This window comes from Rhineura floridana, chromosome 2 (assembly GCF_030035675.1).
Source record: "Rhineura floridana isolate rRhiFlo1 chromosome 2, rRhiFlo1.hap2, whole genome shotgun sequence".
In the NCBI taxonomy this organism is placed as follows: domain Eukaryota; kingdom Metazoa; phylum Chordata; class Lepidosauria; order Squamata; family Rhineuridae; genus Rhineura; species Rhineura floridana.
Window position 1 is genome coordinate 212721391 of NC_084481.1, and position 26498 is coordinate 212747888.

The 26498-nt window shown below is 41.7% G+C and overlaps 1 long non-coding RNA gene across 1 annotated transcript; it reads right to left on the bottom strand.

Moving 5' to 3' along the window:
- LOC133378430 (uncharacterized) lies at window positions 1–22148 on the bottom strand. The gene is made up of 3 exons (XR_009761023.1): window positions 21902–22148; window positions 21597–21721; window positions 1–529 (listed from the first exon to the last, which is right to left on the bottom strand). It is a non-coding gene; the product is annotated as an uncharacterized LOC133378430 (long non-coding RNA).
- Between the last annotated feature and the right edge of the window lie 4350 nt (window positions 22149–26498).

Consider the following 26498-nt stretch of genomic DNA (forward strand, 5'->3'; position numbering starts at 1 on the left):
AAAATGTGCATATTGGGAGACATGAGCACAAAAGTGTGCACATGTTTTTGTGTGTGGACTTTTATAATTATTATTAATAATAACAATAACAAACTGATATAGAAATGAGGCAAACTGAACTTGCAATTTGCAAAATGAGAGAAGCTGAAACTGACGAATTCAAACATCCTTATATTCGGCGGGGGAGGGGGAATATTGCCATCTTTTACCTCTTCAGATGGTTGAAAAATGGAAGCAAAGGCCAGGTCATGGGTGAAACAAGCTTGGAGATCTCAAGCTAGTTCCTGGTGGACGTATCTGTCCTCATTGTGTGAAACCACCAAAACCACCCTATAATTGAGCAGAGCTGTGTGTGAGGGAGCTCACAACACCTGTGTTTCATTTTTTCTCTCTCAGAGAATTTTGCATTAGCCCTAAATTGGCTTCCGGCCCCAGCTCTGTTGCACAGAACTCTTCCTTATGAATGCTGAAAGCTGTGTGTGTCCTCCAGACGAAGAGCTTGCCCCTTTCTGTACTGGAATGTCCCTTTCTGTTAAATGCAAAAGAAGAAAACCTGGTTAGGATGGACGAGGAGCAGGGGAAGAGAGAAATGCCCACTGAATGTAGTCTAAATTTAAAATATTGAAACAGGACATCTTGCAGTGGTACAATACCTAACTCAGTACATGTCAGCAAACTGTTGTTTTGCTTTCATTTTTTTTTACAGGGGTAGCCCTCCATCTCCCATCAGCCCCAGCCAGCATGGCCAATAGCCAGGGATGATGGGAGTTGGAGTCCAGCAATATCGGCAGGATGCCACCTTGTCCAGGCCTGGTTTATTATATTCCTATATCGCTTCACCCAGCCAGAGGCATCCCCGAGCTATTTGCTATAATAAAATATAAAACAGAGAAGGCATTCAGTAAAACAATGCAAATCTAAAATACTGCAAGGCTACAAGGGGGCATGATTCGGCTCTGTTTGGTAGGAGTCAGGGGGTGGGACTTCATTTCAGTCCTTCAGGAAAATCTAAAGCCTGCAAAAGTGCAAAAGAATTCAAAACTTTTTTTTTCATCCAATGAGGACCGAGCATGCTCTGTAGCCACAGAATGTTGAGTGTTAGTTGGAAAGGGAAAATAATGAGGTGGAATAGGATGGCCTGCTTGAGCCCTGTGCAGCCAGTATCCTGGTGGAGGACCTGGCTGGGCACCTGGAACCTGAACAGGAACGCTCCTGTTAGGACAGAGGTGGGGAACCTGTGGCCCCCAGATGTTGTTGGATTCCAGCTCCCATCAGCCCCAGCTAGCATGGCCAATGGTAAGGGATTATGGCAGTTGTAGTCCAGCAACATCCGGTTCCCCACCCCTGTGTTAGGAGGTGATGGTGCACTGCAATTTTTTGTTGCAGACAGCATTTGTATAGTTTTAATTGTGATCAACCAAAAGAAAGCGGTCTTTAAATTTAAATAAGTGTATTCCCAATTACTGCCAAAAAAAATTCTGGAATTCCATGCAGCAAGAAATGTTCTTTTGTGACATGAAAGAAGTCTTCCATTAGTCTTGCTAATAAACAGCTCCTTGAATCTTCCCTTTACATAATCTAGAACTGGTATATGGTGCTCAGTATTTCTGTCCTTAGGTCTCGCGATACTATGATTCTGTCATTCCTGTCACAATTATGGCCTCACTTGTCCATGCTCTGGTGACTTCCTTTCTGGACTACTGTAATGTGCTGTATGTGGGACTGCCCTTGAAGATGGTCCGCAGGCTACAGCTAGTGTAGAATGCAGATGCTAGACTGCATCTATAAATGCAGGTAAATGGAGCAGCCCATTGGGACTATGTGACACTAGTCCAGAAAGCACTGCACTGGCTGTCAGTGAGCTACTGGGCCCAATTCAGAATGTTAGTACTAGCATATAAAGCCCTAAATGGCTTAGGACCCAAGTACCTAAAAGAGCGCCTTCCCCAATATCAACCATCTAGGGCCTACAAGGCAGGTGAGGCTTGTTGGTCTTGCCACCACCAGCGGCTACCCAGTTGGCAATGACCCATGACAGGGCCTGTTCGGTGATGACTCCCCGTTTGTGGAATGCCCTCCCTCGTGACATCTCCATCATTATTAACTTTTAGGAGGAATTTGAAAACATGCCTGTTTACCCAGACATTTGATGGCTGAAGAGGGCTGTTCCTGACAATCCAGAGATCACTAGATGGATGAATATTTTTATCTGCAACTGTTTTTAGTACGTTTTAATTGTAACTATTTTTAGAATGTTTTTAATTGTTTTTAGAATTGCTGTTGTTGAAATGTTTGTTGTTAATGTGTCTGCTGCCCTGAGCTTCTTCAGGAGGAAGGGCAAGATATAAGTTTAATAAATAATAATAATAAATAGTAATAATAATAGAAGGATGGCAGAGAAGCAGTGCACTCTCATGTTGTGTCTACCTATCTGGATGTACACAGGAATCAAAGCACATCTGACCTCCAACTAAGCAATTGACTTGTAGAGATCTAGGGAACGGGGTTGAAACCTAGTAGAACTGCAATTTTAACAATTCAGACTAACCACACCTTTAACTGCAGTTCCCCAAATCTCTCCAGAATATAAAATAGGAACAACAATTTATGATTTACAAGAGACAAAAATCAGAATGAGAGCCAGTGTGGTGTAGCGGTTAAAATATTTAACTAGGACCTGGGAGTCCAGGGTTCAGATCCATGAAGCTCACTGGGTGACCTTGGGTCAGTCACTGTCTCTTAGCCTAACCTACCTCCCAGGCTTGTTGTGAGGATAAAATGTGGAAAGGGAGAATTATGTATGCCACTTTGAGGTTATTGGAGGAAGGTGGAATGCAAGTGTAACGTAATAATTGTAGCAACTGTCCCTTGTGGTGGGCAGATTAAGGACAAGAGTGGGCGGGCCAGATGGGAACGTGGGCAGAGCAATACATGGGACTCTTATCTTTGTACAGTAGGCTACATTGCACCAATGCCAAAGCCAAAGATTTCTACACACACACACACACACACACACATCCAAGCAAGCAAGATGAATTATCACAGTCCAATAACACATTCCAACCAGACAAAAGCAATTGAAGAGGGTATGAAGCAGGGCTAGGGGAGTTTGTGGCCTAGAAAAAGTCCCAAGGGCCATAGAGAGAATCCTGAGGGCCACATTTAGACCCTGGACCTGAGATTTCCTTCTGTGCCATAAACTATGCTGTGTTTTTGCAAAGCAGGGCAAGTGTTCAGGCTTCTGGTTAGGGCTTTTTGTCCCTGTTTTACTATCTACTGCCACCCACGGATAGCCAGAGACTACAGAGAGATTCCCTAGACTTGCAAGTGGTAGCCTAGCTCAATACACCTCTTAAGACTGAAAGTTGTCAGGCCTCATCCAAACAGGAAATGGTTTGTTCTCACAGTTGCTGCCTGTACAAAGAGTGTTTCTCTTATCACCCTGCTCAACTGCACTATTTGAAACAAGCACAGGAGAAGATGCCCTGCATCACCTGCTGGATATAAGACTGAAGATAAAGGGTTTGAAACAAGCACTCCTCTCTCATTTTTCTTCTGTGTTTTGCTTTCTCACCCTATATTCCATTATTTAATTTTGATATTAAAAAGGAGATGTGAAGGCCACACCCTGAAGAGGCCACTAGTTTTTATGCATGTAGTTCACATCACAAGTCACAATCAATTGAAATGGAAATCAAAACCATCATATGAATAAGACACCATCTGGACTATACATTTAAAGCACTCTTATATCACTTTACACAGTCATGGCTTCCCCAGAAATATCCTGGGAACTGTAGTCTGTTAAGGGTGCTAAGTACTTAAGGAACTGCACTGGCTACGGTGGTTGCTAGGGCCAAATTTAAGATCCTGGCTTTAACTTTCAAGGCGCTCCACGAGGCTGGCCCACTTTACCTAAAGAGTCGCCTCCACTCGCACCAGGGGCGCCCAGGATTGATCCTGAGACTTTCTGCATGCAAAGCATGTGCTCTACCACTAAACTATAGGCCCTCCCCATAATTTTTATGACTTTTTAAATCAGTCCTTTGCAGACATGTCAGCCATATACATGTCCCCTTTTTGTCCCCTGGATGGGTTTTCCTGTGGACTTCAGCCTAATCTCACATAGAAGGGGTTGGCAGAAAGAGAGAAAGAGGGGTGGCTCAGCTACGGCTCCTGGCCACCACTAGATCTGACCCCATCCACCACCAGAACATGGTTCCTGACAGATTACCCCCAAGGGGATGTTGCCCTTGGTAGAAAAAAGGTGCCGCACTTCTGCCCCAAATCACTGTCATGACACATTTTAAATCCCAGATCATTCCCTATATGTGTGTGTGTTCTAACTAATGTAATTGTAAGCCATGCAGATCTGCTTCGATACACCCCTTTTCTCTTTGTAGCACTCCCTTCTCTCTTTCTCCCTCTTCTTCTCCGCCCAGGGGGCTGTTGTGTGAGGGGCAGATCTCTCTTGCCAAAGGTCTGAGATGACCACTTGCAAGAGAGATCCACATGAAATTAGGCTGGGGGTCACATGCAGTTCGACGGTTACAAATTGGCCACCCTTCAGTGAAAAGATCTCCAGTAACAAGACTGCAGAGTTGGAGACACTGTAACTCAGATTAGACAATACAGGGCTATTTGGACCACTTATCTGATATTGGCAAAATCACATTTTCATGTAAAACTACGTTTTAAGAACTGGAGTTGCTCTTCTGCAAAGTGTCCACTATCTGCAATCACATTAAAGTCCATGTTCACAGGCAAGAACAATTCCACTTTACAAGAAAAAACTCACTCTCCATATTCTGTTCTTATTCAGAACTCAAGCATATAAATGTGACACCGCTTACACCACTGACGGTCCTTGCTTCAGAAAGTCCTGATAGCTGAACAACAACCAAAGTCCCCCTCCCCACCATCAAAATACGACTTCATCCCCAATTGCAGAAAGCAAGCATATACCGTTACGCTTGCCTCAAGATGGAGCAGTAAAGAAGTGAATAGGACAATCAAACAATTAGAAGACCTCGTCAGGCTGAAAATATGGCACTGGTAGAAAACGGAGAATGGTAATTTGAGATTCCAGTATTCCATCTGCTCATACCAGAAGGATAAAAAGAAAGAGGTAGGGATTATGTGAACTAAAAGGCCAAGAAAAGGTTCATCTTACTTGTATTAAAACATCTGCGATTCAAAAAGCGATTTAATAGTTTACTGGATAACAATTATTATAAATTCTATATTCATTTCCCCCCCTCTCTGTTTCTGTAATATTAAAACACACACATTCTACTTTATGTCAGACAGCTTAAGAGGGCAAAGCAACAGGGCTGTCTGCATTTCCATTACAACATTTTATTTCCCAAATACAGCCGCAATTAAAATAAGAAGGAACAAAAGAAAAAACTGCACACATGGTTAATAACTTTAGTCAAACACTAATATTTTGCCCTTTTCCTGCAAAGGTCAAGCATTAACTAATGTTCCAGAAATATGCACGTGATAAAAAAAAAATCAATTTATGGGGGGAAAGAGTGCTTTCTGCTAAAATTGAAATAATTAAAAACATTAATTTAACTTTCAACATGACTAAAGAGCCTTGCTCAGGACACATGCAGGTCTGTCTGGAATGATGAAAAGAGGTTTAGTGGTCCTCTATCCTCTTCCCCCAGGGCATCAGAGACTACCAAATGAGGGAGTTGTTGGTTGCTTCATGTAGTTATACCTCTGTGTCCTCCCCTACAGAAGTTCTCTTGAAAGTTAGGGGGAGGGCTGTAGCTCAGTGCTAGAGCTTTGCATGCAGAAGATCCCAGGTTTAATCTCCGACATGTCCAGTTAAGACTAGGAGAGCCACTGTCAGTGTAGACGAACCTAGAAGAACCAATGGTCTCACTCTGTACAAGGCAGATTCCTGTGTTCCTTTGTAAAGTCATAATGCTGCTGCATGCAAGTACTATATCAGACCCTCCATTCATGGCATGAAGGGACTTGCTTCCCTCTCCTTGATTTATAAACACAGTTTGTGCAGTCTGCCTCCTTCCCTTTCTGTGAGGGAGGACAACTGCATAAATTACTTACACATATTGCCATGTCACACAATATGTTTTAAGCATGAGCAGGAGGGAAAGACACATGGGTACTCAAATCCCTCTGCTACGTGAAGAAGAGGCCCGTACAGGTAAGTGTATGAACCTTAGATAGATGGCTTCTGTTCATCATCCTGGCTGATTTTGAGCCACCATCCTTGCAAAATAGAGGCTGATATTTTGGTCAGTGTGAAGATTCTAGTAAAAAGCTAAGTTAGATCCCACAAGACTGAATGCTGCCTATGCCTGGTGTGCATGGTTCTTTCTTACCATATACTTAATGTTACAGCAACCCTGTGACATAGTTTAGAATGAGAAATAGTGAATAATCCAAAATCACCCAGTGAGCTTGGATTTCAGTTGGGATCATATTTGGATTGGACTCTGGGTCTAAGTCCAACACTCTATGCGTTATAGCACGGCATATGACACTAGCCAGTAGGGATGGATGAGAATAACTATTCAGTCCACATTTCAAACTAAATCTGTCAAATTTGCACTTTCTGGAACAATGTGAGAACCAAACCATAGCCATTCTTCAGAATTCATACTTATTTGAATTTTGTGATGCAGTTCGCCAGCCAAACAATATTTACAAAAATGCATATATTAAGGGAAAGTGTGGATAAAAATGAATATATGAAAATAACATGCACAAATGCATTATATGATGAGGCTTGCAAAAAATGTCCACATTACTCCCTACAAAAATGTGTTTATTAGGAGAAATTCATGCTAAAATACCAAAAAATGTTCAGGAGGATTTAAAAACCAACATTGCTACAGAAAAACGGAGAAATGAATTTAAGATTGGAAAAAATGAGAAACTGAGGGAACCTAAATTGACAGATCTTTCCATCCCTACTAGCCACCCAGAGCAGATTATGGCATGGCTTGTAAGATGAAGTGGAAATTCATAGAAGGAACGTTTTCTATCCTCTTCTCCTTCCGGGAGACACCTGCAAAAAAAAAAAAAGCCTCTATGGAGGACTGCAGGGCAAGGGGACAATTATCCAATGATGGGTAGACCTCTGCCCAATTTGGAGTGATTCTCCCCTTCCCCCAGCAGCCCTCCATGCCTCATCCCATATTCTTCAGGACAGCCTCTTGAGAGGCTTTGTGGTGGTGGGGAGGCAGGTGCCTGCAGGAAGTGGGAAATATGTGATGGAAAACTTTCCTTCCGTGAGCTTCCTTACGTTAACTTGACTTAGGATCTGAGCCTATACACATCTCTTTCTCTCTCTCTCTCTCTCTCTCTCTCTCTCTCTCTCTGTCAGAGTTACCTTTGCACTTGATTCCAGCCCTTTCATCTACTATTGCATCCAAAAATAATGTACTTATTCAACAGAAAAATCCTAAGTATAGGAAGCTGGCATAAGTTACCTCTGTTCCAAACTGCATTTAGGAGCAGGGCTGCCAGCCCAAGCCTGGTTAAGGAAAAGCAATTCTTTAAAACAGAGCTTGATTTACCACCCTTTTTGCCAGTGTAGGTTCCTCCCAGTTGCCAAGTCATGTGACTAAACTGAAGGCTGTTTGGAATAGGTGTAAGTCTCTCCTTGCCCTGTTCTGCCCCTGCCTCAACCCTGGAATGCCTCTTCAGGGGGACTTAGACCAACATACGTTTTGCTGGCTTAAGTTTCTCTGGCTGACCCAGCATAGCTTTGTCAGCTGGGCTGAGGGGCTTACACCGGGATGAGGGAGTTGTGCCAGTGCAGCCCTGACCGAGCCAGGACATCCCAAGATCTGCTTATTTCAAAGTCTCTCATCCCAATGGATCTTGGGTTTGGATTGTGCAGTTAGGTGTACCTCTATATCTAGCTGCATTTGGGGGGGGGTAATCCTGTAGAAAGACAATAGAGAGGAGATGTGTTTATATATTTATATAAACTATATAAATATAATTTATTACTGTTCACCAATGGCTGCAAAAAAACTCCACAACTATTTGGCAAACTTCAGGGGATGTGAAATGAAAATGTGTAAAAATGCCTCACATATGTCCCTTAGATCCACAACCTGCTGTCGAGACCTACACGGCTCCGAGAGGCATGCAGAAGCATTTAATGGAAATATTGCTGGCATTAATTACAAGAAGAAAACCAACAAGCATGTTTTAGGCTCAAAGAATCAGCCCTGCTCTAATAGCTGAGAACATCCAGAGAGACCTCCATACATTTATTTCCCTGCTAATGTGTCAGAAACAATTTCCAGTGTGTCTAAAAATGCACATAAATGCATTACTGCTAGTGAGAGTATTATCATTTTAAAGAATCAACCACTGATTTAAGAACAATTTGAGCTCATGACTTTCTTTAAACAATATAGACCCCATGAATACTGTCCATGATGGTGGCCTCATATGCATTGCCAAACAAGAAAAAAACAAGCATTACCGAAAAGGACAAAGATTTGCCTAAAATTTGCATATATCATGCATATAGATTCAAATATAGAAAGATCTGCTCTCCTTTAAATAGAAATTAATATATAAAATTATATAATATTAAATTACATATAACCATAGTAGGGAAGAGTGTGACCAGGCGACCGGTATGGCGCTCAGTCTGCTCTCCAGGTTCTAACTGTTGATGGGCTACTTCAAGGGTCCTCTCTACCTTCTTATGGTATTCTTTTTCTTTAAACCAGGCATTGAACAAAGACCTTAATATAGAAGGCTATCTTCTAAAATAGGACATATGGCTACCCTAAATAGTTCTAAAACAAGGCTTCTATCTCCATAAGGAAGGGGTGGGGAACCTGTGGCCCTCTGGGTGTTGTTTGACTCTGACTTCCATCAGTCCAAGCCAGCATGTCCAATGGTTAGGATAATGATGATGATTAATTGAATTTATATTCCACTCTTCATCCCAAAGGAGCCTAGCTATGATGGGAGCCATAGCAAGAAACATCTGGAGGGCCATAGGTGCTCCAGCCCCAACTGGATGTTTTAAATAGGGATGGCCCAAGGACAAAATTCGAGTCAGGCTGGTTGATTGCAGAACAGGTCTAAAGATTGTTTCATCCTGTTTCTGTGCAGGTTTTGAAAGACAAATCTCTATCCTTAAAAATTCAGGCTGTAAACATACTAGTTGCCAGACCAAAACATTTCCATTAACCACACCTAGAGGGGGAAAGGGGTTGATCTGCCGGTCAGTTGAGAAATTTCTCTGAAGATGAATTAGGAAAAAAATGCGCTCAAGCTGCTCCCACTAGATTATACAGTAAAAAGGGATGAGGTTTAACTAGCGTTGGCGCCCCCATTTTTGGAAGAGAGAGGTGGAGGCACACTGGAACCAGCAGAACAGTAAGTGTGTCTCCACCCTCATACAGATTTTTTCCTTTTAAAGTTTTAAAAAATCTGCAAGGTAGTCCAGATTGTCAGTACGTAAAAGGCTGTCTGAGGCTGCCTTGCCTGTCTTCTCTTGCTGCTTTTTTAAAAAAAGTAATTTTTCAGGCGCTTAAGAGTGGCTAGCTAGCACAGAGGGCTTTGAAATCAGTGTAGCAAGATGATGGGTCTTGATTATGTGCCATCACTCTCAGGGAGGTATTTTATGTATTTTACATATTTTATGTACATTGCAGATATTTTACGTCCAATTCTCCCTGAGAACATAAAATGAACATAAAATTCCTCCTGGGATTTATGGCCAGTGCTTTTTCTGTGATAGAACTCACCAGTATGAAGTATCACCACCTCTTTTTTAGCTGCCCATGGCAGCCATTTTTTGCTGGCACTCACAGCACTATTATCAAGATATGAGTACCAGCACCTCATTTTTTTTACCAAAAAAAGGAAGGAAGCACATCATCAAGATCTGTCTCTCCTAAGGGCACTTGTTACATTGGTTTCAATGTGCATAGCAGCAAGAGCCTGGTGCACTACTTAGCTACTCATTTGTTGTTGTTATGTGCCTTCAAGTCAACTATGACTTATGGTGACCCTATGAATCAGTGACCTCCTATAGCATTTGTTATAAACCACCCTGTTCAGATCTTGTAAGTTCAGGTCTGTGGCTGCCTTTATGGAATCTCTTGTTTGGTCTTCCTCCTTTTCTACTCCTCCCCCCCCCCAGCATTATTGTATTTTCCAGTGAATCATGTCTTCTCATTATGTGTCCAAAGTATGATAACCTCAGTTTCATCATGGTAGCTTCTAATGATAATTCTGGTTTAATTTGTTCCAATTATTTGTCTTTTTCGTGGTCCATGGTATCTGCAAAGCTCTCCTCCATCACAGCATTTCAAATGAGTTGATTTTTCTCTTATTCACTCTTTTCACTGTCCGACTTTCACATCCGTACATAAAGATCAGGAATACCATGGTCTGAATGATCCTGACTTTGGTGTTCAGTGATACATCTTTGCATTTAAGGACCTTTTCTAGTTCTGTCATAGCTGCCCTCCCTAGTCCTAGCCTTCTGATTTCTTGACTATTGTCTCCATTTTGGTTAATGTCTTTGCCAAGGTATTGATAATCCTTGACAAGGTGAATGTCCTCATTGTCAACTTTAAAGTTACATAAAGCTTCTGTTGTCATTACTTTAGTCTTTTTGACATTCAGCTGCAGTGCTGCTTTTGTGCTTTCCTCTTAATTTTCAACAGCATTTGTTTCAAATCATTACTGGTTTCTGCTAAGAGTATGGTATTATCTGCATATCTTATTGTATTGTATTTATTAAATTGCAGGGCCGAAGGCCATCAGCATTAAAAATAAAACAGGAGACAAACAAAAAATATTTACAACTGCGTAATCAGATTATTACAATCATTTAGATCATTTAAATCATTAAGATCCAGGAGAAAATAAGTTAAAATTAATTATAAAATAACTCATTTACTGTCTAAAAATATATCGGGCGATTGAACTCTTTTGAAATTAACTCTTAAGTTACGAGCAGCTATGGTAAACAGTGAAACATTGTAGGTTACGTCAGGAATAGAATCAGACATTAACTTTTTATTTTATCCTCAGTTGAAGTCAGCCGATAATTATCGAGCCAGTTCCTAAGAAATCTATGACGAGGATGATTATAAATTGGACAATAAAACAATATATGGGGAAGGTCTTCCTGCACATGGGAGCCACAGATGCATTGCCTTTGATCTTTGGGAATGCCAGAGAGCCGACCCTCTCTGTCGGCGTTAGGCAAAGAAAAAAAGCGCAATGCGGTGAAGGCATGTCTCAGGGCCAGTGGAAGGGGGGATGTAAGGTAGAATGAACAATGGTAATCTAACTTAAATCTCCAGTACCAAGGAGCAACCTTTGAATTGATGGAAGATAATCTATCAACTTTCAGAGAATGGAGAACTATTACTTCTCGAAGGCGGTTATTACTAGAAAGTAGTTTGAAGTCCCCTTGCGAAATATGGTAATTGTGAATCAGATCCGCTAGGTTGCATTTCCATAATTTAGTGGCCAAAGGACGATCACTACAGAGTTTTAAAAGTATTTTATCATGGGGATCCTCTAAAGATTTCAAAAACTTCATAAGTATGAGATGAATGCGAGCAGACAGCTGAGGGAAACCAGTCTCAGATCGTAGCATAGCTGCTGATGTTCCTTTAAGCAGGCACAGTATACGCCTGAGAAAGTCATTTTGTATGGTTTCTAAAAGCTTTATGTTCTTATTATCCCATCCCCATAACATTGCACTGAATGAAATCTGCGGAACCACTTTGGCTTTAAAGATTTTCAGGACTGGCAAAATCTGATTACGACCAGAGGTGCGATAGAATTTTAAAATCGCTCCAACTGTTTTAGCAACTAAGGATTTAATATATTGTAGATGACGATTCCATGACAAGGTATCTGAGAAGTAAATTCCCAGATATTTATAGGTGCGGGTCTGAACGAGCTGAGAACCTGCCATCTGCCAATGATGGCCTTTATATTTCTTACCGAAAACCAGGATGTTTGTTTTCTCATAGTTTATTTTTAAATTTTCTTTTAAGCAGTATGATTGTAAGCTACTTAATAACCTCCGAAGGCCGAGAGGGACTAGGGAGAGAAGAACCATATCATCTGCATAGAGTAGAATTGATACTTTTCTACGTCCAATTGATGGTGGATAGAATTGCGGACCGGATAGAGCAGGAATGACATTATTCAAAATTAGATTAAAGAGAAGGGGGGCTAATAGACAGCCTTGCTTAACTCCCTTCTCTATCGTTATTGAATCTGATAGAGCTCCTGAGCGGCCATCTCTCACATAGGCATGGGTGTTAGTGTGGAGAGCTCTAATGAGGTGAAGTAGGCGTGGGTCGATGTTCCATTCCATCAGCTTAGACCATAGAAGGTTCCTATCGACCGAGTCAAAAGCTGCGGCTAGGTCTACAAAAGCCGCATATAAATGTTTTGTAGGGCCAACAATGCTCTGTCTCGCTAAGAAATTAAGAGTCAGACAGTGGTCTATTGGTGAAGACCCTTTTCGAAAGCCAATTTGTTCAGGGTAGAGTATCTGTATCTGTCGAGATTCAACCCAATCATTTAACTTGTTAAGGAGAAATTTACTATATAACTTAGAAGCTACATTCAATAGACTGATTGGTCTATAATTGGATGGAACAGAGGGATCACCTTTCTTGTATATGGGAATGATAATGTTGTTTACCCATCCTTCTGGGATTACCCCAGAATCGTTAATTTTGGTGAAAAGACGTGCCAGGATTGGGGCCCACCAACCAGAATAATGTTTAAAAATTTCTGGCGGAAGAAAGTCTTCCCCTGGAGCTTTTCCATTTTTTAACGAATCAATTAAAGTTTTTACTTCTTTCACTGTGACTGGAGGCCAAGGTAATAGGTTCTTGTTAATCAGATTATAAGGGGTGGTATTATAAATTGCAGTTGAGGAGTAGAGTTTAGTAAAATATGAACGCCAAACAGTTAGCAGAATCTGCGTTGCATGGGAATGGTTGAATGAGGAGGATCCCGATTTAACTAGCTGCCAAAATAGGCGGTCTTGGTTTTCGGAAAGTGCTTTAAGTAAGCGCTGCCATGAATGTTCTATATACTCTGCTTTTTTTTAAAAAAAAAGGCTTCTATAGGATGTCTTGTTTGTTTTATAGGCGAAATAAGTTTGTTGTGAGGAAAACTTCAAAAAGAGCAAAAATGAGGATTTAAAGTTCCTTTTCGCAGCTCTACAGTCCTGGCTGAACCACGAGTGTGTATTGGTCTTACTGAACGGGCCCTTATTCTGTCGAATTAAGTGAGATCTAAGATTAAAGAGAATGGATTGGAAGGCTATTATAGGGTCTTGGGTATCGTCAATAACTGACTGGCGTAATGTTTGGAATATATTACACTTGAACAGAGAGTCACAGATAATACTGGTCTGCTCTGACCATGGAACTCTTTTCTCAACTATTTGAGTAACGTGTGGGGAGAGGGAAAGTGTATTTTGGTTAGTACGGGACTTCAATCTTAGAAGGAGAGGGAAATGGTCACTCTCGATTCGAGGTTCTACTGTAAAGTCGATAATATCTTCTAAAATCTTATGGGACACTAATATTTCTAAAGAATGTAACGCAGCTAATTCAATTAGCTGTAATCCCTGGGTATTTGACTTTATATCTTGCATGCCTTTATACTGGTAAATGTCCCGTGTTAATGGATCGTGATTGGAAGTAGTTGAGTTATAAGGCCAGAGGTTACCTATTCTGGCATTCAGGTCCCCACACAGGAGAATTCTATCACTTGGAAACGTAGTCTCCAAATGAGATAAGGCTTCTTCCATCTTATCCCACAGATTAGAAACATCAACAACAGAGTTAGAGCTGGGTGGGAAATAAGCATTAATACATATCAAAGGCTCATTCCATAGACCCTTTATCCTAAGCACTAAAATATTATTAGGGAGAGGTGAAGGAAGTGTATCAATCAATAGGTTCCATGACTTTGAGATGAAGGTTATGAGGCCCCCACTAGGACGACCCTTTACCGAGGATTTTTTTGCCGGGGTGCAAAAGGACAAAAAGCCCTGCAAATTCGTAGTTAACGGAAACAACACCCATGTTTCCTGCAAGCAAACAATTGTAAAGGAATTTAGAAATTCAATAAAGTCTTTGTCCTGACTTTTATTCACCCAGCCATTAATGTTCCAGGATAAGATGGTAAGTGGTCATGTATAATGAATCTCATCAAAAAGACGAGAGGGGGCAATGCACCCATTTTGAGATGGAGTTATTGAAGAGGTTACTATTGGAGGATCTGCTATATTTGTGATGGACTGGAAGGCCTTAAGGTTCGATTGAGGGCAATGGTTAGTTACAGGAGGAGCCTTAACGGGACCCCTTTCCTCCGATGACAAGTAACGCATCTTATGCCAATATCCTGGAGAAGTGATTTTTGCTTTTTTTGCAAGCTCATATGTAGAAGTTTTATCCGAGGTGGAATCTTCCACCAAAGAGGAAGGGAGAACTTTATCTATGGGATCCTTGTCATTATCCCAATAACTCCTTTGATTAACTGTCAGATTTGGTTTTAAAATCTGTATTATTGGCTCTAAAGAGACACGATGTTCAGAACATTCTTTTGAAAGATGAGGGAGATTTCGTGTTATAAGAGAAATGAGGTGAGTTTTTAGGCGATCTAATCTGTCCAAAATCTCATTCTGATTTACCTCAGGTAGAGAGCAAAAAGTACCAATAAGTAAAAGTTCTTCTGAAGTAAAAGGATTAGAGGGAGCTTGTATTTGCGGGACTGTTTTGAGCAGAACATCAGTTTTAACAGTCGTCCCTGGACACGGAGTAGTTAAGGACAGGTCAATTAGAGTTTCATCTGGCAATGTTAAAATCGGCTGTAATTGAGAAATTGCTTTAGCATGGATATCAGTAGTTAAAAGGGGTTTAGGGGGAGCTCTATTGACAAAGTGTCTATGAATAGACATTCCTTGTTTAACTATATTTGACCTATCAGATAGTATATTGCGCACTGTAGATAAAGAGTGAAATCGGACCAGGGCCCGAGCTGTGTATCCATTAAAATAAAAGTATTGGACTTGGGATACTTCTGATGGAAGAGGCGCTAGTTCACAATTAAAAAGAGTGCAAAAGTGATTGATACGTTCAGTCTGGGATAAAAGACCCGAAGGTTTCAGGAAGTTTGCAAAAATAAGTTGTAGAGGATCCAAGACTAAATTCCATTGCTTAGAGGCCAGTGGGGGGGGGGGGAATAGCTGGTCTTTGTAAGACTTCCTCCCAAGGATCTTGTAAAGGGACTGTGTGCAGATATGCCTTAGAACTGCCAGGAAGCGAAATTGGTAGAAAGTTGGATGGCAAATGGTGGTTCTCCAGCTGAGAGTGAAGTTGATGAGCAGATCGGGGATTGTTTTCTTGACTTAGAAGTAAATTGTTTACAAGACTGTGTGTAGAGTTCCAATTATCTTTGTTATCACTGACTGGCGGCTTAGGAGGACTAGGTGGCTCAGACGATGTTACTGTTGAGCCAGTTTGATCCATATGCGCAAAAGGTTTCTTAAAGTTCCTTCTTCTCTTAATAGGTTGCTTAAAATTTTCCTGGGAGGACGTCTTCTTCCCTCTGGAAAGTTGTACGATATTACGTTTGTAGTTGATTTTGTGTTTTGTTTTTGTTTTTGTTTTTGGATCTGTTGGTTTTTACACAGGGTCTAGGATTTCGTTGTATTCCTTGGATAGGTTGTGAATGAGGTTGATTGGAGTCTTTGCCAAAAGATATGTTGACTAGTTTAGTTAATATGCTATTAAGTTCAATCATTGACGACTTGATAGAGACAAGATCATTCGCCAGCATAAATAATCAGCCCAAGACCACTGGACTGATTTCTGATGAGGAGAATGAAGGGTCATTCAGCTTGTTAGGAGTATCATCGATTTTATCCATCAAATCGGGAAGCGGAACCCCCTTTATAGAATCGAAGCTGTTCCTTACTGAGTGAAATAGTTTATGTAAATCGCAGTCAGTTAGCAGGTTAGATGGTAGCTCCATGAGATTTTTAGTTATCAGCTTTTGGAGTAAGTCTTTTGAATCTGTTTCCGATTTTAAAGGCTCAGACGAATCGTCAAGAGGTGGAGAGGTATTACCGTGGATAGGATCAGCCTTTTCGATATCTTCTGTCAAAGGTGTTGAGATAGATGGATTAATCTTAGAAGCCCCCAAATCCATATGAGGAGATTGCAAAATAGGGGAGATGGGAACCTCCTGCTGGTCAGGAATCATTGATTTTCCTTCTAGGCTTGGGCCATGTAAGTCCTCCCTCCTTTCTAGGCTTGTTAAAGAGACATCGAGATCAATTTTAACATGCTCCAGGGAGGGTGTAGAACTAGTTAGTGAGTCGTTGAATTTCTTTCCTTCATATCTTATATTATTGATATTTCTCCCTTCAATTTTCACACCTCGTTCATCTTGGTCCAATCCTGCTTTCCGTATGATATGTTCTGCATATAGATTAAACAAATAGGGTGATAAAATACACCCCTGTCTCACACTCTTTCTGATGGGGAACCAATCAGTTTCTCCATATTCTGTCCTTACAGTAGCCTCTTGTCCAGAGTATAGGTTGCACATCAGGACAATCAGATGCTGTGGCACCCCCATTTATTTTAAAGCATTCCATAGTTTTTCATGATCTACACAATCAAACGCTTTGCTGTAATCTATAAAGCACAGGATGATTTTCTTCTGAAATTCCTTAGTCCGTTCCATTATCCAACGTATGTTTGCGATATGACCTCTGGTAACTCTTCCTTTTCTAAATACAGCTTGGACATCTGGCATTTCTCGCTGCATATATGGTAAGAGCCTTTGTTGTAGAATCTTGAGCACTACTTTACTTGCATGGGATATTAAGGCAATAGTTCGATAATTGCTGCGTTCTCTGGGATCCCCTTTCTTTGGAACTGGGATGTAAATTGAACACTTCCAGTCTGTGGGCCATTGTTTAGTTTTCCATATTTGTTGACAAATTTTTGTCAAAATTTGGACAGTTTCAGTCTCAATAACTTGAAGCAACTCTACTGGTATGCCATCTATTCCTGGTGATTTGTTTCTTCCAAGTATTTTAAGAGCCTCACATTCACCTCACATTCTAAAAACAGATTATCCTGACCCATTCCACTCTGGGATCAGGCCTGATTATGGCACTGAATTGGCCTTGGTTGCCCTTATGGATGACCTTTATCGGGAGGAGGACAGGGGGAGTGTGACGCTGTTATTATTACCTGTTGTCTTGGCAGCTTTTGATACCATTGACCATGGTATTCTTCTGGGCTGACTTGGTGAAATGGGTATTGGAGGCATTGTTTTTCAGTGGTTCCGATGCTATCTCCAGGGTTATTTTCAGAGAATAGCATTGGGCAATTCCCTTTCGGCCCCCTGGCAGTTGTGCTGTGGGGTGCCTCAGGGTACCATCTTGTCCCCCATGCTAACATCTATATGGAGCCCTTGGGGGCAGTCATCAGGAGATTTGGGGCAAGGTGTCAGCAGTATGCTGATGAAACCCAGCTCTATTTCTCTGTAACATCAGAATCGGGAAAGGCCATGTAAGCCCCGGACTGGTGCCTGGACTCGGTGGTGGGCTGGATGAGGGCCAGTACACTGAGTCTGATTCTTAGAAAGACGGAGGTGCTGTAGGTTGGTGGTTCTCGAGTTTGGATAATTAGTCAGTTGCCTGCTTTGGATAGGGTCATCCTCCCTCTGAAAGAGTAGGTCCATAGTCTGGGGTGGCTCCTGGATCCATCTTTGTCGCTAGATGCCCAGGTGACCTCAGTGGCTAGGAGTGCCTTTTACCAGCTTCAGCTGGTAAGACAGCTGTGGCCTTTTCTGGACCAGGATCGCCTGACCACTGTTGTCCATGCACTGGTAACCTCTAGGCTGGATTACTGTAATGCGCTCTATGCGGGGCTGCCCTTGAGGTTGGTCCAGAAGCTGCAGCTGGTGCAAAATGCAGTGGCAAGACTGCTGACTGGGGCAGGGTATCGCCAACATGTCACCCCACTGCTGAAAGAACTGCATTGGCTGCCCATTTTCTACCGGGCCAAGTTCAAGGTTCTAGTTTTGGTGTACAAAGCCCTATACAGCTTGGGACCAGGATACCTGAAAGACTGTCTTACCCCTTATATACCCAGTCGATCACTGCGCTCTGCAGCTGAGGGCCTCCTGCAGATACCATCTTATCAGGAGGTCCATTTTGCACAACATCGGAAGCGGACCTTTAGTGTGGCAGCACCTACCCTGTGGAATTCCCTCCCCTTAAATATTAGACAGGCACCATCTCTGTTATCTTTTCGGTGCCTATTGAAGACCTTTTTCTTTCAACAAGCCTTTTAAGTTGAGACCTTATCCCAGTCTGCTTCTGTGTTGGAATTGCTTTTTAATCTATTTGTAAACCTTAATAAAAAGATGTTAACCTTTTTTTTCTTTTTTAAGATTTCTTCAAAGCTTTTTAAAAAAATATTTTGAAAGATTTTTGTTTTAATGTAAAGTCTTTTTATGTTTTAAAGTGTTTTTAGTGCTTTTGTTTGCCGCTCTGGGCTCCTGCTGGTAGGTAGGGTGGGATACAAATAAATAAATAAATCCTGGTTCTTCATCATACTGTTCCTCCGAGAATGAATCTGTCATCCTTGCATCTCTTTTATATAGTTAGTGTATTGCTTCCATCTTCCTTTTATTTCATCTCGGTCAGTCAGTGTGTTCCTCTGTTGATTATTCAACATCCCTACTCTTCGTTTAAATTTCCCTTTCATTTCTTTTGGAATAGGGCTCTTGTTCTGCTCTTGTTGTCCTGTTTCTATACAATAACTATTGTAATAGCTCTCTTTGCCCCAGCGTACTAGTTGCTGTAGTATTGCATTTAGGGTTCTGACTGTGTTTCTATCTCCTTTTGCATTTGTTTTTCTTCTCTCTTTAACCATTTTAAGAGTTTCTTCAGTCAGCCATTGAGGTCTTTCTCTCTTTTTAACTAGAGGTATTGTCTTTTTGCATTCTTCCCTGATAATGTCTCTGACTTCAATCCATAGTTCTTCTGATTCTCTATCAACTAAGTTCAAAGCCTCAAATCTGTTCCTTATTTGATCTTTATATTCTTCTGGGATGTTATTTAAATTGTATTTTGGCATTATGATTGTTTTGTTGTTCTTCTTTAGCTTTACTCTGATTTTCAATATGACCAGTTCATGATCTGTACCACAGTCTCCTCCTGGTCTTGTTTTCGCAGAAAGTATGAAACTTCTCCATCTTCTGCTACCAATTATATAATCAATTTGATTCCTATATTGACCATTTGGTGATGTCCATATGTATAGTTGTCTCTTGTTGGCTCAAAAAATGTGTTTGCAAGAAACAAATTGTTAGCTTCACAGAATTCAGTAAATCTCCTGTTTCATTTTTAATTCCTAAACCCCATTTTCCCATAATTTCTAGTTCTTCTCTGTTCCCTACTTTTGCATTCCAGTCCCCCATGATTATTAGAACATCTTGTTTTGGTGTGTGATCAATTTCTTCCTGTACTTCTGCGTAAAATCTCTCAAATTCCTCTTCTTCTCTGTTTGCCGTTGGAGCGTAGATTTGGATGATGGTTATGTTAATGGGTTTCCCGTTTAATCTCATTGATATCACTCACTCAGACCTTGCATTATAGCTCCTAATTGCTTTTGCTACATCACTTGTTGTCACTCAGTGTTGCAGAAATGGAGAGCAATGCCATCAAGAGTCTAGACCAAGAGGGTAGACTCCTAGCAGGGTCACCCAAGGCCGAATGGTCAAAGCTGAGACACCAGACTAAGATGCATCCAAACTCAGAGGAAGACAATGGTAAACCCCCTCTGAATACCTCTTACCATGAAAACCCTGTGAACAGAGTATCCAAAATGCAACATGAGACAGAGCTGGAAGATGAGACCCCCTGGTCAGATTGCACTCAACGAGCTACTGGGGAAGAACAACAGACAAGTGCAAGTAATGCTGTGACTAATGACGCCACTGGGTCAAAGCCAAATGGAAGCCCAGAGGCTGATGCGCACAGATGCGAAAGGAGAGTCCAGAGTTGTACGACGTAGCTACTCATAGGTGGCTGAAATTACTTTTTTTAAGAGGAAGAGAAGACAAGCAGGCAGCCCTCAGACGACCTCATATGCAAATTCACAAGACAGTGAGAATTCAGCTGTCTATAGCTTCCAGTTTGGTCCAATCAGGCTGGATCAGGTGTGCCCACTTTGGAATCATGGCTTGCCAGATTCTTTCCCCATCGTAAGGCGTGAGGCAAATTTGGCAGTGGTGGCTTATGCTCATTGGGATTGTTAAGGTAGAAGGTTGGGAGACCAACAGTAGGTGGAACTAGAGCCAATAAAAGGCAGAGCCAACTAATTCTAGTTTTGTCCTGATCCCCGTCCCTGTTTACAAGGGCAACACTGATATGGTGTAGAAGAAAGCTGACAGGCTGTGTTTCCCCTGCACTGGTTGTAAACAAGAAGGCCGGCAGGTAGGGTCTGGCTCAGAGCAGACTGAGGTTGGTGGGGTGTGCCCCATTTTCCCAAATGGACCAGCCTCCATTGAAATTTGAACACCTACAGCTGGCTATACTGATACAAACCACCAATGCTTCTAACTCAGCCACAACCACTGCAGACAGTGATGGTACTCCCAGGCCCTAACAAACCCCCCCAAAATGGTATCTAAGATCTTTTGCTGGCAAAGCTAACGATGAAACCCAGACCCATCTGCATGCAATGCATGTACTCTACAAATGCTTCTTCTCCATGAGTGCCACCCTGACAACATATCCAAGGGATTCTCAAAGCAGTTCATACAATTTGTCAGGGAGTGTTGATGTGGAATGACACTACAACATGATATGACATGGCATGGCATGATTATGAGAGGGCTTGATTATCAAACCACTGTATGAATTGCAGCTCTGTGAGGGGAAACAGGTACCTCCTAAACACTCTCAGCACCTTTTACAAACTACAATTTCCAAGATTCTTTGGGGGATGGCAATTTAAAATGACATGACATTGCTTTCAATGTATAGTGCAGATGGGGCCATGGGGGGGACACATCTAAGAGATCATCTGCCCTATTAATTTAAAACAGTATTGTACTGCTTTAATAGTCATAGCTTCCCCCTAAGAATCTTGGAAACTGTGGTTTGCTAGGGGAGCTGAGAATTGTTAGGGGGCTCCCTATTCCCCTCACAGAGTTACAGGGTGGTTTAACAATCAACCCCTCTTCCCAGGGAATTCTGGGAGTTGTAGCTGTATGAGGGGAATAGGGGTCTCCTAACAATCCTCAGCATTCTTCACAAACCACAGTTTCCAGGACTATTTTGAGGTATGACATGACCATTTTAAGTGGTGTGATACTGCTTTAAATATATAGTACAGATGGGGCCAAGCTGTGTTGAATTGTGACCTGCAGCTTTATGACTTTTAAAAATGGCTTTAAAAAAAAAGAAAAAACACCCACAACAACTGCAACCTGTCCAAAGCTTTAGGATAGAAATGTAAATGAATAAATTATAAGATACAAATCCTTACTGTTAAGAGGGATGGAATTCCATCAACCAAATTTGCTTATTCAATTGCAGAGGTGATTCCATCTATGCTGCTTGCTGCTTGCTGCTTTCCTCTCTTTGTGATGAGCTTTTCTGTGCTTCTCAGGACTGAGGACAAAGGAGAAAGAATTTACACTTTTCAAGATTTTCACCCTCCATTTATTTGTCAAAGCTGTAAATACGAGCTAAAATAAAGCCACAGTTGCAGACAGTTCTGTAAGGCGTGGAAAGCTTGATCGTTCTGATAGCCTAACAAAGAAAATGCATTATATATATATAAAAGAATACCTTCCTGAAGAATGTTTCTGTTGATGTTCAATGGTGGTGCTCCTTTGTGATTTAAAATTGTTCTAACTGAGCAACTTGCTTAGTGCTTGCCAGTGCTTCAGTGTAAAGCTCAGATGGCTTATCTGAGGAGATACTCGGCATAAAGAATTTAACAAAGAACACTTAAAAGCTTTTAATCAACTCTTTATCTCTGTGTCTGGCTAAAAAAGAAATGACACATTGGAATGAAAGACCAACTCAAGTAGGGTTGCCAGGTTCCTGTATCTTTAGGAGAAGAGAAAGTCAGCCAAGTACAGGTGTTCTTGCAACCCTGTAATGAGAAAAAACACAAGGTGGAATTCTCCCTTTGCCCTGCACAACTTTTAAAGATACAGAAGACCTCTTGGTTGCCAGGCCCAGCCTCCAAGAGGTCTTCTGTATCTTTAAAAGTTCTGCAGGGGGAAGGAAGAATTCCACCTTGTGGTTTTTCTCATTACAGGGTTGCAAGAACACCTGCACTTGGCTGACTTTCTCTTCTCCTAAAGATACTGGGTCAGTCTCAGGCCAGGAACCTGGCAACCCTAAAATCAAGGTATATGGGGCACTAGTTATACTCCTTTTTCTTGCTTAGTTTACACTTCTAACTGGCAAGATCTGTGACATAGTTTTCCAGAGTACAGGACGCTTTGCCCAAGCCAAGCTTGGATATGAATTTCAGGCCGGCCTCAAACAAAAGTTGAGTTTTTATAGCTCCTCAGTTCTTTTCCTGTTCTCAGATCATCTTTTGAGGAAACCATGTCTTCCATAGTGCTCCATGCCCAGAAGTGGCCTCTGAGAGTGGGACAGACAAAAGCAAGTTTTGGAGGCTGTATGGTCCTGGTAGAGCTGAGCTGAAAGTTTTCAAAAGAAATTGTTCTGATAAAATTTCTGAGGTTTTGATAAGTACACTTTGCACAACATTCTCCAAACAAATACTTATTTGGGGTGACGAAGATACCTTGGATTGATGCTAGGTCCAGGGTATTGTGAAGGTTGCAACATGGCAGCCAGGCTACCAATGCAATTGCTTCTGTTGCCACTTGCAGCAGCATTTTAAAAAGGGGGGGCTGTGCTACTGCTAATAGTGAGCCCCACCTCTGAGAAACTGTTGGAGAATTTCTCCTCCCACCCTGGATAAACTCAGTGAAATGGTGCCCCCCTATACTTTCTTTGCCCATAAATAGAGGGGGGAATTTCAAGAGGCCATTTTGCACACAGCTCTAGACAAAGCAAGACTTTCAGAACTATTGGACCGAACAGGGGCAGATCCATTTGATCTCCAAGCAGAAAAATGTCTTGGGTTGGCAATGAGAGTGCCATAGCATTGGACAGATATGGCTCATCAGGTGGGGCAGACCCATTGTGCTAGCTTCCTTGAAGGTGGGGAGATGGGACGAGCAGGGTGGACTTCTGGGGATGGGGAGGGATAGCAGAGATGAAGGGGGGTACTTTTCTGAGCCCTCAGATTTGCTCAGAAAAACTACCCAAATTTTGCCCACCTAGCCCAATATTGGCTATTCTTGGCTGGCAGCTATCTGATCTTTTTTATATATAAAAAAATAACTAGAGATCCTGGTGCTTGAGAGCCATGGCCCCTCACCTAAGGGAGCAGGAAAAAGGAGGGCACTGGTGGGGTGTGGAGTAAATACATGAGATGCAGACACACAGAAGGAGCAGTGAAGCAGATGGGTAACATATATCGTGCAAGGAGAAAAAATGACAGCCAGCTCTTATCTAGCTGCCTGTTCAGTTGCCCCTAAACCAGCCTGACCGGTTAAAAAAAATGGCTAGTTGGGTCTAGTCCAGCCTTTCCCAACCAGTGTGCCTCCAGATGTTGTTGGACCACAACTCCCATCAGCCTCAGCTAGCATTGCCAATGGTTAGGAAGATGGGAGTTGTAGTCCAACAACATCTGGAGGCACACTGGTTGGGAAAGGCTGGTCTAGTCCATGGTCCCATCACAGATGCAATGTTTAAATAAAAGGACTTATTTTGTGGCATGTGTACATTTCCTACAGCCAGCTGAGTAATGATTTTTGTGGAATGCAGTTCAGCCTCAAAAACAGAAAATGTGAAATTGAATATATTGCATATGTATCCTAAGGAATAAGAGTTGTGTACCAGGAAGAAAGCCTAGCTAGAACATTTTGATTGCTATCTGTGGGTGCTTTCATATTTTATGTTGATCATCATGCTGCTAGTTGGGCCTGACAAGCTGGTCCGAAAGAGCTAAAAAGATTTACAACAGTGTGGCATTTCCTCCCAATGTTACATTTAAACAGAGCTTGGAAAAGTTACTTTTTTGAACTACAGCTCCCATCAGCCCCAGCCAGTGCTGGCTGGGGCTGATGGGAGCTGTAGTTCAAAAAAGTAACTTTTCCAAGCTCTGCATTTAAAGAATATATCATTTGTTTACCTGTGTGCACGTAGTTAAGCTGTACACTTGTAATTATTCACATGTAACATTCTTCACATGTAACATTCAACAAGTGTAGTTGAGCTGTACAAATCAACAAATACATAGTCTTCCGCACAAACCCTTGTACACATGTAGAGACAGCTTGTACATGTGTTCAGTGTAACCTACGGACAAGCTTAATGCTAACATTGGCCCAGTGAAAAGCCATTTGTGACACTGGTAACCAGTCAACCAACCCTCTTCCTCTGCTGCCCTTCTTATTTGCATGTTTGAAACTCCTGAGCAATCAGGGGCAAGATGGCCAATGATTCCGCATTCAGCCATCCCACAGTTCGACGGGGCATTTTGCTAGCAAAATATGTAATACCAAAGACTGATCTTCAGAGCCCAGTTCAAGTCCTATATCCATAGAAAGTTTCGTGCTAGTGTGGGTGTTAGATTCCTATGGCTATAATTATTTCTTTTATGCTTTATTTCACCGTGTTAGTTACCTGTCATGTGTACTTAAAATTATGGGCAGCCTTTGAGCATCGGCTTTCATCGGGAGAATTTTGAATAATAGCAATAATCCTGGAACAAGCACACACACACACACAGCCTTGCACTGTTGTATGACTTCCCAATCTCCCTCAAAGCAGGACCACCCTATGACTCCAGGATTTTGAAAACTCCTTTTGGAAGCCCTAGAACTGATCAGCCACAAGTCTTTACACAGCTAGATTTAGTCAAGCAGAATAAGCCAGATACACACACCCCAATTTCCATCATTCCTGTTTTGGGCCTTTGGGATCCCCAGCAGCCATTCTCTTTCTCACACTCTCTCTCTCGGCTCCCACTGCCTTCATTCCATAAAGAACATACATGCTTTACAACAAACAGGCAATGTGTAATGCACCCCTGCATCAGTTCTGGCTGAGGGTTGCCAGATCCCCAGTTTTTCCCTGAAGACTCTGGATTTTTGGGGTGCTCTCCAGGTGAGTTACCTTAATCTCCAGACTCCCAGCTTTCATTTTTTAAAAAGTAAGTTTCTAGGTGGTCTGGTTTTCAAGATATACACCAAAATGTCAGCCGCTACCCCCCCAACTTCTGTTAAATCAGCTCATAGCTGGCTGCTCTAACCACACCCTTTCAGATTTATAGCCAATAAGTGCAGGCAGGGTTGTGATTTGTTGACCTCTAGGCAGTACCTAGACCCCATTGCAAAGGTAGAAAACTCTTGTTTTTTCCAGGTTAACTGAAAAATCTCTGATTGCTTGCCATGGTCTTTTAGAATTTTTTTTTTTAGAAACTCCTACCCATCTTGAACTCCTTTTGCATTAGGGTGGCTTGCCATGGAACCATATTTACGATTGTTCTGAGTTTATTAAAACCAGCTTTCCTGAAGTCTTAGCTTTTGCTTCTGTTAAAATCAAGAATTCAAGTATGTTGTGGTCACTTTCCCCCAGAGTTCCCATAACTGCCACTTCATCCACCAAATTATCTCTATTGGTTAGAATCACCAAGGACACTATTCTGCTGAGACATTACTAAGAGATGTCCACATGGAAGGAGAACTCACCTTTCTCACATTAAAATATAAATTTAAAAAGCCAGCAATGTCCTGGTCATGCAGGATAAAAAGGCACCAGTCCATAATAAATACATGCTCATTAAAAAAAAAAAAAAGAAAAAAGTTAGAATAGGTATGCTGGAAACAACAGAGTTGCTCCCAAGCTGATTTTTAATCATCCTGATTGGATTGTTTTTTCCCCCTCACAGTTGATTTTATTTTTGCTCAGCTCCAATGCCAGTGATTAGGCATTTTAAAATTTGCATATATTTAAATTGGAGCTGCGCCAACACTACTCACAGAGGTTTTTTTTTTTTTTTGCAAACATTGATAGCAGTGCTGAAAAACCTTCCCCTTCTTTACTTTTTTTTGGGGGGGGGGATGCATTTGTTTAACAATGGCTGCTTAAATGATTTCTTTACATTTATTTTGCTTCTGAAGGTGGGTTATAAATAATAAAGATGAGTACATTGCCCTTATGTGGCTGACTTCCTAGTTTCCCTCAGTGACATCATCACATAGCCTATTCTGATTGGCTTTTACTGGTGTTGTAAAATATTCACATTTGTTGTATGATCCCTGAGTGGTGGGTTCAGAAGCAGCAGAATAGC